Here is an 11525-nt window from a genome sequence, read left to right on the forward strand (position 1 = left end):
TGGGCTGCTTCCCAGGCATGGAGCTAGGCAGACTCATAGAACTGCGTATGGATCAACTCCAAGGGGGAGGGAGAAAGCCATGGTCAAAAGGGAGCCTTCAGGTCAGATGACCTGGGCTCCAGCTTCAGCCCTATCTACTAGCTACTGCGGGACCTCTGACATGGACGGAGGGGTCTAACGTCTCAGAGTCTTGGTCCCCAAGTCTGTAAATGGGGGCCCACCAATGTGCCTGCTTCATACAGTAGCGAAGGGTGACTAAGGGTGTGTGTGTAAACACAGTGCCTTCCGAGAGTAGCAGTCCCGCGACTATGAACTGTAACAATGAAAGAGGAAAATCCTTCACCATGGCGCTGTTGCAAATAATAAAAGATCTGATTGCCCTAGCTAGGGAGGCACTCCCAGAAACAAAGTTCAAAAAGGTTAAAATTGTAAGTTCCCTTCTGGTGTAGCCGTGGGGCTGTGAGAAGGTATTGAGTTCTAGTTTTTCATTTCAGCTGGCCATGCAGCGCTCCTCTCATCTGCGAGCTGGTGTTCCAGGAGAGGGATAAAGAGAATAGACTCCGGGATGCTCATTGTCCTCCAACAGGCCTGGCTCCAGCCCAGCTTGGGTGAGCATTCCCTTCCTGGCCTCCCAAAGGCAACAATGCTGAAAGATAATTACAACTCAGCAATCAGGGGTGACTGAAGGAGAGGTGCTGAGCCCCTCCAAGTGTGGAAGAGAGGGAGCGTCATGGATTATCAATTATGCCCACATTTGCATGATGTACAGACAATAATCAAGTCCTAGCTGTCATCTTTGAACCGTGTTTGAATATCTTGTTGAGTTGCTAGCAGTGGTGTCAAAGAAGCTCTCCACAGTCATTTTGGGGGAGTGTCTAAAGGAATGACTGACAAACAACTCACACGTCACCTCATTTTTTTTCTGCGTCCCCATGGAGATGCCAGAATGTCTTGGCTTGAATGGTCTGTTTCGTAGGTTTGGAACATGGGTCATAGCTCACACCTCTAACTCATCACTGGGAAAATAATGGGACAAAGAAATGAGGCGTGGGACACAGGTGGTGGAGAGCATAGGGCCAGATGCATACATCTGGGAGGCAGGCCAACTCACCCCATGACACATCACTCTCTGAGACCAGACAGCCGATGATTGCCATCTAGCCTGGAGGTAAGTATGTGATTGGCTTCCATCCCCAAGACAAGGCAGCCAATGAAGGCAAGGGCCACTGCAGGCTGGGGAGCTGCTGGGCTGACTTGCACCAGGATCAGAAGGCAGGCAGAAAGGGGCCAGGATGGGTTCATGATGAAACTCTCAACCATATCAGCCTCCTCCATGCCTTCTGTACCAGTTACTGCCCTAAGGACCAATATGCAATAGGTCACTGTTGGTACATTTGGCTGACAACCTGTTCTGAGTATCCAGTGAGCCTTTCTCCTTCTTCCCCACTTCACCCACATGGGGGACAGAAGCTACCATGCTTGCACAATGTGACACTCTCTGTGCCACATTAGTCCAGATGTGCACTTTGATCCATGACTTGGGTAACGGGTCTCCCTGGGGATCTCAGTAGCAGGTACCATGGGAGCTTAAAGCAGTTACCTTCTGCCATGTGTGTTGGGGGGCAGAGCAGACTGGAAGTAAAGATAAAATCATCTTAAACACCATCCCCAGACCCACAACTGGCTACCTACATGTCTAAAGGCAAATTCCTTAATCCCTCTGAGCTTGATGCAAAGAATATGTCTCCCTACCACAGGGAGTTGCTAAGAGGCTTAAATGGGATAATAGATACCAGGAATCAAACCTAGAGGTTACCAGCAAGTAGTGATCTCTTTTCCATCCTCTGTCTCTATTTCCTAAGACCAAGCGAGATAGATGCAGACTGAGTGATGAGGCCCTAGTACACTGTCTAAATATAATTGCAATTAAGCAGGGCATTTAATTGAGCCCAAATATAGTTCTTGCTGGCTTGCAAAGGATTTTTAAAAACCACGTGAACGTAATTATATCGAAGTCTTAATAAGATTAGGTTGAAGAGACTAGAGATGAACAGCACCAGCCAGTCTTGCAGTAGTCACATGCGGCACATGGCTTTAACAACAGCTGGCAGGATTCATACTCAAGACCATATATAATGGGATGATATCAGATCTCATGCCTCATCTGTCACTGAGGATCTGCTTCAGAGCGGGTCAGGAGCAGTGCTTGAGTGGACTGTGGTAGCCCTAGTGGGCTGTGAGTATCCTTTGTCAGTGAGCTTCAGCGTCGCCATGACCTCTCAGCTATTCTGATGCCCTGAAAACAAGAGACGTCACAGTATATGCGAGAGTACTCATGTGAAGTTACATCAACTCAGACAGCAGGAGAGAAAAGAAATTTGGGGAGAGTCTGCAACAGAAGTAAAGGTGGGGTCCAGCATAGGTGGAGCCAGCCCACAGATGGAAGAATATCAGAACAGTAGATTCTTATTGGCAGTGACCGGAATATAGTTAGTAGGGTCTTCTCAGATCCTAGATCTGTAATATGGGTTTTAATTGCACGGTCTTTTTTGATCCTCCAACAATCCTATGGAACAAGCATGAATGACGAGTGAACTTTGCAGATGAAACGAACATGGCCCAGAGAGGAGATTAATACAAGGTCATGTTGGAAAATGGAGGAATGAGGGCTCTACTGAAGGGCTCTATGATCATAGAGTCCCTGAGTTCCCATCTCTATATTCTTTCCAGTATGGAAGCCCTTTGTGGTTCTACCTGAAGTGCATAGGCTAGTCTAACGGGCATTATTTGTGAGCCAAGCCCTGGCCCAGTCAACTAAAGGGGTCACAGACAATAGTGGACCACAGCCTAATTCTTGGGAGAAAAAAAAAACAAAATAATGGTGAATCTGGAGAGCATTTCTGAGCCATCTAGAAGGGACAGGGTCAGAGTACATGCCTCTTACCTGCCTGGGGGCTCTAAGGACTCCCTGAGATCTCAAAGTGACAACTTGTCTAGCATCTGTCTCAAGTTGGTCAAGAAGATAGTAGGAGCACATCCTCCTTCTACCCAGAGCTACATCTACATGGGGAAAAGCAGCAAGGGCACCAAGGCAAGCAAGCCTTTAACCAACCTTCACGACCCCATCTACTTGATGGTCCCAGTTTACCTTCCTAGACACTCTACTGCCTGCTCTCTATCGCCTTCCAGAGTTTCTATTGCTGTGAAGACACACTATGACCATGGCAACTTTTATAAAGGAAAATATTTAATTGGGGCTGGCTTACAGGTTCATAGGCTTCGTCCATTATCTTCATGGCAGGGAGCATGGTGGCATGCAGGTAGACAAGGTACTGGAGAGGTAGCTGAAAGTTCTACATCTGAGTTGGCAAACAGCAGAAAGAGATTGATATACTGGGCCCAGCTTGATCATCTGAAACCTCAAAGCCCACCCTCCAAGTAACACACTTCCTCCAACAAGGCCACACCTCGAAGTAATGCCACTCTCGATGAGTCTATGGGAGCCCTGCTTATGCAGACCGTCACAGGTATCAAGGCCAGCTATGATCCTACTACTCAGGCCAGAGCGGGTGGAGATGGTACTCTGGGCCACAGCTACTGGAGAGTTCTCTAGAGCAGGGCTTCTTAATCTTTTTCTGCTGTGGATTTTGGCCAAGAAATTTTGTGTATCGTTCTAGATAGACAGTAATATAAACTGAGTATATAGGACTGGGGTTATAGTTCAGTAGGGAGAGTGCTTGCCTTCAAGCATGAACCCTGGTCTGGGGTCAAAGCCCACGACCACAGAAACCAGATGTGTAGAAACATTCCAGTAATGCCAACACTCAGAAAGTGCAGGCTGGAGGATTAGAAGTTCAAGGTCATCTGCTATATAAGGAGCTCTACATGAGTCGTAGTCTCAAAATAATTAGATGAATAAACAAAAATAAAATATATATACAAGTCAAATATTTTCTGTTAGTAAATCATAAAGAAATGTATTTTTAAATGATTCATGGGAATACATATAATTTTATTATTTACTGAACATGAAAGCAAATTTGTATAATAATGAAGTAGATGAGTTTGTTCTTTTTATATAAAGAATCAAATCTAGACTGAATGTTTGATACTGAGGGGCATAGAGCATCTTTAACATTTTCCACAGTTGGTTGATGTTTTGATTTTATAGTCGTCAGTGCTGAGGTTCACATAAATAGTACAGAGTGGCAAAAGTATGTTCAGTGCCATTTCAGAAACGACTGGAAATTCTATCTGATGCCAAGCTAAACATCTATCTAGTGATACTTTAGAAAACTCAAATCAGTTACTCAAACAGTTGTTTTTAAAATCGACCATTCTAACATAAGATATACTAGTTTGATGCCTACATGCTGAGGTATGATAGTAGGAAAATATTAAAAATATTTATTTTCCGGGCAGTGGTGGCACACGCCTTTAGTCCCAGCACTCGGGAGGCAGAGGCAGGCAGATCTCTGTGAGTTCAAGGCCAGCCTGGTCTACAAGAGCTAGTTCCAGGACAGGAACCACAAAAAGCTATGGAGAAACCCTGTCTCAAAAAATCCAAAAAAAAAATTTATTTTCTGTTATTAACCCATTTTGTTTCTAAAAGAGCAGGGACCAGTTCATCTAAGCTCTGGGGGTTCCAAAGCACAGCCAAGATTGAACCGTCTTGCTCTATGAAGACATCAAGTTGAGAGAACTGAAATAAAATCCAGTGTGCATAACAGCAATGTCTTCTAATTTTTTTCATTGGCTGAGTATTGCCTTCAGAGCAGCTCTCCCCCTAGCTGTGTAACCTTGGGTGAGTCACACAACTTTACCACAAAAGACTTCAGTGTATTTAAACTCTTTGGACACGGTCTGCCAGCAACCTCCTCCTCAGCCTCTGCTGAACAATGCAGAAGGATGCAAGTGAGGATGAGCTCTGGAGTTGTACCATGCTTGAGTGTTAAAGACAAAGCAGTGCTTGGGAGGCCCTTGGGTGTTGCTTATCCAGAACCATCTAGGGAAATGGCCCATGTGAGGTGGAAGGTCAATGTGTTTCCTGATGTCACACGACTCAACAACATGCTAACACTGAATACGTAGGTGCTACTTCCTTGTGTACCAGGTAAGCATTCTCCAGTAGATGTTAACCAAATGTCCTGTTATTAGATACAATTCTGTTATTGTCTGCTTAGATGTAGTTCCAGGACACCCAAAGTGCCACAAGACTGTTTTCCAATCCCAACATCAAAGTCCATCTCCTCCTCCTCTGTTGAACTCAGTGTAATTAAATTCCCCCGAGAACATCTTTATTTGACTTCGACGAACATATCAGAGAGGCTCATAGAACTCACAGAAATGTTTTAACTACGATTAGTAATTTACAGAAAAAGTTACAGATGAATAGCACAATGGAAGAGATGTGTAGAGCTAGTGCAGGAAGTGTAAACGGGAAGAGTGCAAGTTTCCATGCCCCTTCTGGGTTGTTCTACCTCCAGGGAACCTGTGTTCAGCTGTCTGGAAGCTCTCCAAACACAGTTCTTTGCTGGGGGTAGGGGTGGTGTTTAGGGGTGCTTCATACAAAAGTATGATTGATTAAGTCCTTGGCCACTGGTGACTGATTCAACCTTCAGTGCCTTCTCTCCAGATGGCAGGGGGCGGGGGGGGGGGGGGTGAGCACTGGAAGTTTTAGCCATCCAATTACATGCTGGTTCTTCTGGCAACCAGCCCCCATCCTGAGGCCCCCACTAAGAATTTCATTATCAAAACCCAAGATGCTTGTCTCATCCAAGAAATTCCAGTGGATTTAAGAGATCTGTGTCACATGTTCTTATCACTCAGTATAACACAAAGGTCTAAGTACTGCTTTGTCATAAGGCATGGTACATTTCAAAACAGCTGGATGAGAGGGCTGAGGTTCTCACCATAAAGAAATGTCAAGGGTATGTGGTCAATAGACTAGCTACTTCGATTTGATCAATATACAATATATGCATGTATTGAAACATCAAATCATACTCCATATATATTCAAATTATAAACTGTAACAATAGTAAATGTCAGAATAAATTTTTTCCTAGAATAGGAAAGGAGTGGGTTGCAAGGGCTTTGGGAGCCCAAGTCAGAAACCAGGAGGCAGGAACAGAAATCAAACATGCATTTTTGATGGTATCAAAATATCCCTATACCCACAATGCCTTCTTTCAGATGCCATAATGACCCCAAATGAGAAGTATCTGGGTGTCAGGTTGGAGACTTCATGCATAGGGTGCAATTGCTGCTACTGAACTGGAAAGACAGCCATGGGCTGTGGGACCCCATCCCATCAGGAAATGAGAAAGACAAGTTCAAACACACGCTTCCCCCTACAGGTGTCTTTACTGTATAAACAGATGTTTGGCTAAAGCCCTAGTATAAATATCCTAAACTGTTACAAGTGTTTCTTTCCAGCATGGGGGAATTAGGTGAGACTTTCACTGTTTTGGGTGTCAATTATTTTGCTATTTACCCTTTCCATAACATTGACTGTACTACCTTTGTCGTAAAGAGTAATGAATGTGAAAACGCTGCCACAAATATTTGCAGAGCGCTGGTGGCCTCTGCTTCCAAGTGTACTTCAAGCAAACAGGCGGTCGTCTGGAGAATGATGTTGAGGTTATTGTAACCTGGGTCCTTTGTCTTCGCCTCTTTGTTTGTAGTGGTAGCCTCCCGAATTCTGATGAGGTTCCCCCTCACCTTCCAGGCCCTGCATAGTGTTGCCATCTTGTGCTCCCTGTCTTTCGCCAAGCCCACACACGTCTAGACGCTCTGGGAGCTGTAGTGCTATTGGAGGCTTGGCTGTCTAACCCTGGTTCCACACCAGGGAGAAGGTGGTGGCCAGTGTGTAACAGGTGATTCCTTTACATGCAGGATTGAGTGGCAGATTCCAAATATGATTGTGCTAGAGAACCCTTGTTGGGTGCTAGAAAGTGGTCCCAGCCTTGGCTCTCCTCACTCCAAAAATGCCGCATTAAAAGACTTGACTTTCTGCAAAGAAAACCAAGTGACCGATGTGCACCGAGTTGGAGCCCCTGCGGCAGGCCCTTGGCTTCATTGCATTATCTGCGATGACCCTGCTACTTCGCTCAGCCTGGCATCCAGAGGTGCAGATGTCAAGTGTCAACACAATGGAGTCACATCATGTAATCATCACGTGGGCTTACCAAACTCTCTAGTGATGGTCTACCCCAGAAGCCCGAAAACCTGCATCCGCCTGAGTCATGTCAGCTTCCTACGGTGTCACCAACAGTGCTTAAAGGTACATGCCGGTCACATGACAGTCACTCAATGGGAAGTGATTGCACTTGCTGCTCAGCCTTAATATGTGAACATTCACCAGGGTCTCCAGTCTGCTGCCTTCTGGAGGAAGGGGTGAGGATGATCTTGGACCCCACAGTATCTTCTCTTATGTATTCTTTTTAGTGAGGTAATGATTAATCTTGGTTGTTAACTTGAGATTTACAATCACCGTGGAAACAAACCTCTGGACATGTCTGTGAAAGACTTTCTACATTGTGTCAATTGATGTAGAAAGACACGCTCACCTGGCCACCCCCACACTAAAAGTGGGTGGTGTCATTCCCTGCACTGAAGTCTTGGGCTGAAGAATCAGGAGAAAGGGAGTTGCCCACCAACATTCTTCTTCCTCTGCTTCCTTACTACAGATCCATTGTGACCTGCTGTCTCAAGCTCCTGCACCTTAACTTCCTCACTCTGGAAGTGCAAGCTGGGAATAACCTTTCTTCTTCAAATTGCTTCTGTCAACTTGTTGACAAAGGTTTCTGTCCTGCCCAGTCCTGCAGCCCTTCAGTTCCAAAGAAACACATAGAGGTCTACATTAATCATAAAGTGTTTGGCATATTAGCTCAGGCTTCTTATTAACTCTTATAACCTATAATAGCCCATAATTCTTGTCTGTGTTAGCCACATGATTTGGTACCTGTTATCAGCGAGGCATTCTCATCTTGCTTCCTCTGTGTCTGGGTGACCATTGTAGACTGACTCTTTCCTCTTCCCAGAATTCTGTTCTCATTGCCCCGCCTCTACTTCCTGCCTGGCTACTGACCAATCAGCGTTTTATTAAAACAATACAAGTCACAGGATAAAAGACCATTGTTCTACAGCAGTCAGCTATTTTGTCAGTGGGGAAAGGTAACTAATACAAGAAAATAGCACTGTATGAGAGTCCCCAGTAGTGTAGATGATAGACACCCCAAAACCTACTGGGATCAGTTTCCCAGGTCCTGCTTCTTTATTCCAGCATTCATTCTCTCTCTCTCCCCTCCCCCCCTCTCTCCCATTTCCTAACTCCCAAACCCATATTTTGGGTTTTCCCAATCCTTTACCTGCAATGGGAAATCGATTACTTCATCATGGGAGTGATCTGTTGGAATATTACAGATTAGAGGCCACCAGAATATGGGACAACTTCTTTCAAGCCAAAAGGATTTGTAGACCTGGTCCTGAACTGCAAATAGAACACCTTCCATGTGGGGCTCAGCTGGAAGAGCTGGGGTTCATGAACACCAAGCCCATCTTGGTCACGGGAACCTGAACTATGAGGACACTGGCCAGAGGACCAGGCCCTGGGCTCAGAGTTGGAGTGTAGCCCTAGGGAGTATGAGAGCTTAGCTCCTAAATGAGATTGCTGGTGCTGACAGCTGGGGACCAGGGATCTGGGGCCATGTGCTAGAGGAGAGCCAGTGGTCCTGGTGTAAAAGAGGTACCCTCCCCAAGGTGGGGGCTCTGGATTCTGTAGATGCCCACATTTGGCCTCACAGAGGGCTCCTACGGTGTCAGAGCCATCTCATGGCACCTGCATGCTTATCAGTTTCAGTTGAGTGCTTCTGGAGTGTGGACAGGGGCAGACAGAGACCAGCAGCTCCGGGCTTCCTGCCAGGCAGCTCATGGCCCAGAGGAGCCTAGGAGTCATGAGACACTTGCTCTCCCCCTGTGACTATCACCAGCATGCCGGGTCAGGCACACTTGGAGCCAGGCAGGCTGAGTGCCCAGTTAAGTGAGTACTGTGGGGAAGGGTCTTGATTCCTTGAACTTAGGCCTCCTTACCTGTGCCTCAGGGCAATGAAGTCGCATCCATCCTTCCTGCTGCAAGGCTGGGTTAGAAAACTTTCAAAGGATACATCATCATTTCACGGGAGGAGAGAGAATAGAAAAGACAGACAGGAAGGAAGAGGAGAGAAGAACGGAAGGAGGGGAGAAGATAGAGAAGGCCAAGTTGTTTTTCATTGTCGGGCTTCGGCTAGCCAAATATCACCTTTAAATACTGTTGACGCAACACAGCCAAACTTGCTGGCTTCGACTTGAATTTCTGTTCTATTTTAAAAACCAGAATTGAAAAACAAATCTCCCTGAACACTGTGTCTTTAGCCCAGTCCTCTCTGCCTGTGAGGTTCAAGCTTGGATCTAGCCCAGCATGCCAAGGTCAAGTGACAACTTCCTTGACTCCAGAAGAGAACACTTGAGGAAAGGAAGCAGAAGGTTGCAAAAGGCCAGGTGTAGTGGAAAGGGAAGCTTTCCCAGATAGTGCTTCCTTTTCCTCAGCTAGCTCCTGCTCTCTTTGCACTCGTGTGTGTGTGTGTGTGTGTGTGTGTGTGTGTGTGTGCAATCTATTGTCTGCCTAGGTGCTGTCTGTGGTAGTTCGCACAGCCTCAATGGGGAAGCATTTCTGCATCTGGCTACAGCTAAAACTAAATGGAGAGGTGAGGCAATTATTCCAGTTCTTCAGATTCGAAGCTACTTCCACCTAAAATAACCAGATAATTGAGGTCAGAGTGGGTGGTCCATTCTGCTTGAATTACCCACGTAATTATCTTAATTTTCTCATTGCCTTTGTGTATAAGCCAAAACATTAATATCATCCAGGTCGAAGAACACGGATAGAAATAAGCCCCATGCATAAAGACAGAACTTCCCAGCCCAGTCTCCCTGTAGGTGGTGAGCTTCATATTGTATTCAATGACAGTAGCGGTCAAGCAACAGCTATATGTCAGACCAGTGACTGTGCATTTGCTGGGGATACCGTGAGGATAAAGAAAACATGGTTTTGTCTGCCCGGAGCATAGATTTTCGTCATGAAAAAGACAAAAGTCAGTAAATGAACAAATACAATGGTGATAAATTATAGCAAGGATGAGAATGAAGCCAAAAAATTCTGTGCTTATTATAAGCAACTGTAGGTAGTGATTCACAAACAAAGGAGGAGGAGGAGGAGGAGGAGGAGGAGGAGGAGGAGGAAGAAGGAGAAGGAGAAGGAGAAGGAGAAGGAGAAGGAGAAGAAGAAGAAGAAGAAGAAGAAGAAGAAGAAGAAGAAGATCATCATAATTAGCCTGTGTGTAGTGAAGAGTTTCTCACCCCTGCCAGTAACCACTTTCCATGTTAAGAGCTCTCCAGAGTATCAAAGCAACAGGTATGCAGGGAGAAAAACCCCTGACTCCCACATGAAAAGCCCTGAGCATATGTCCTTAGTAGCTGGATGATATCTAGGGTGTCAGTGGAGTCTCGTTTTTCTAATCTGTAAAATGGGCATAAAGACCAAGAAGATCTTCGGTGAAAAAACTCTGCAAGTGGTAAAGTTCTAAATGGAGAAGGAGGCATTGGCTGAGTTTGTCTGCAAAGGGTTTGATGAATCTGAGAATGAAGGTAGCCCAGCCCAAATCAATTCAAAAGAATAAAGTGGAAGCGGAGATAAGAGGAGAGAAGGGGAAGGGAGGAGAGAGGGGAGAGAAAGGAAGCAGGGATGGGAGAGGAAGGAGGGGGTGTTATTCTTGTTTCTGCCTTTCTTGTCTGCGGGGTTAGAGAGTGGAGACGTTACGCGAGACACACGGTGGTGCGGGGTTAGGAAGGAGACACGGACACGTGGCAGTCCCACGTGGGTGAACTTTAATGGGGGAGGGGTAACAACAAATAAGATACGGGTGTGCAGAGACGAAAGGAGAGAGGGGAAGAAGGGGGGGGCTCGTGGCGACCCCCGCTTTTAACGGGGAACACAAGGGCATCTGGGAGAAATGCCCTGTGCCTTTGCGGCTTCCAGTCCAGAGGGATGCTGGGAGCTGTAGTATGGAAAAAGGAACAACAAGGGGGATGAAGAATTATGAGAGAAAGATAAAAAGGAGACGAAGGACTGGAAGCTCCAGGGATTAGGGATTTTCCCCACTGGAGCAGCCAGGATGAGAGAAGGGAAGGACGGTGGCAGAAGGAGCAGGGCTAGAGAAGGCACGGGATGGAAGGTGGCACATTGTATTCTTCACATGTGTGCCACACACTGAGGTTCAGACAGGAAACAGCAGAGGTTTCCAAAGACACTGAGCTCATCAGCCTGGGCAGAACGAGACAGGTAGAGACAGTTCATCCACGACACAGTGCCCGACCTTCCTGTAACACAGGAGCTTTGGCCCTTGGCTCAGATGGCTTTTTAAAGAGGCTGACAACAGAAAGCGTTGATCACCAAGGACCTTGAAACCAGATAAACAACCAAATGA

The 11525-nt window shown here is 46.1% G+C and overlaps 1 long non-coding RNA gene across 1 annotated transcript; it reads right to left on the bottom strand.

The window, feature by feature from the left end:
- Window positions 1-7570: 7570 nt before the first annotated feature.
- LOC121432847 lies at window positions 7571-9162 on the bottom strand. Its single transcript, XR_005972239.1, has 3 exons — window positions 9094-9162; window positions 8373-8410; window positions 7571-7831 (listed from the first exon to the last, which is right to left on the bottom strand). It is a non-coding gene; the product is annotated as an uncharacterized LOC121432847 (long non-coding RNA).
- Window positions 9163-11525: the final 2363 nt, after the last annotated feature.

Source organism: Microtus oregoni, unplaced genomic scaffold, assembly GCF_018167655.1.
Source record: "Microtus oregoni isolate MIOR12 unplaced genomic scaffold, Mior012 000036F_ref0000092, whole genome shotgun sequence".
In the NCBI taxonomy this organism is placed as follows: Eukaryota; Metazoa; Chordata; class Mammalia; order Rodentia; family Cricetidae; genus Microtus; species Microtus oregoni.